The sequence below is a fragment of the Etheostoma cragini genome, chromosome 10 (assembly GCF_013103735.1).
Source record: "Etheostoma cragini isolate CJK2018 chromosome 10, CSU_Ecrag_1.0, whole genome shotgun sequence".
NCBI classification, from domain to species: domain Eukaryota; kingdom Metazoa; phylum Chordata; class Actinopteri; order Perciformes; family Percidae; genus Etheostoma; species Etheostoma cragini.
Window position 1 is genome coordinate 28,260,004 of NC_048416.1, and position 313 is coordinate 28,260,316.

Here is a 313-nt window from a genome sequence, read left to right on the forward strand (position 1 = left end):
CAACACTTTTGGCGTTTTTTTTTTATGTTAGTCAGTTTTTTGACGTATTCAGCACCATGTAACAGAAGCCGGGACCCGATCCCCGGTCTCCGTGGCGAGAGTCCTGTGTTGTTTGACCCCTCTACCACCCAAACCAACCTCCCCACGCAGATTTCCAGCATTTAGCAGTCGATTCCATTTGTTTAATAATGTGACCATTTCACCGACTGCCCTGAGGCCGGGTTGGTTCTGCACACTGTGATGTCATTCAATTGGTGTTGTGTGGAAGGAATTACACATCTTAATTCAAACAATCCCAACCTGTACGAGCCGC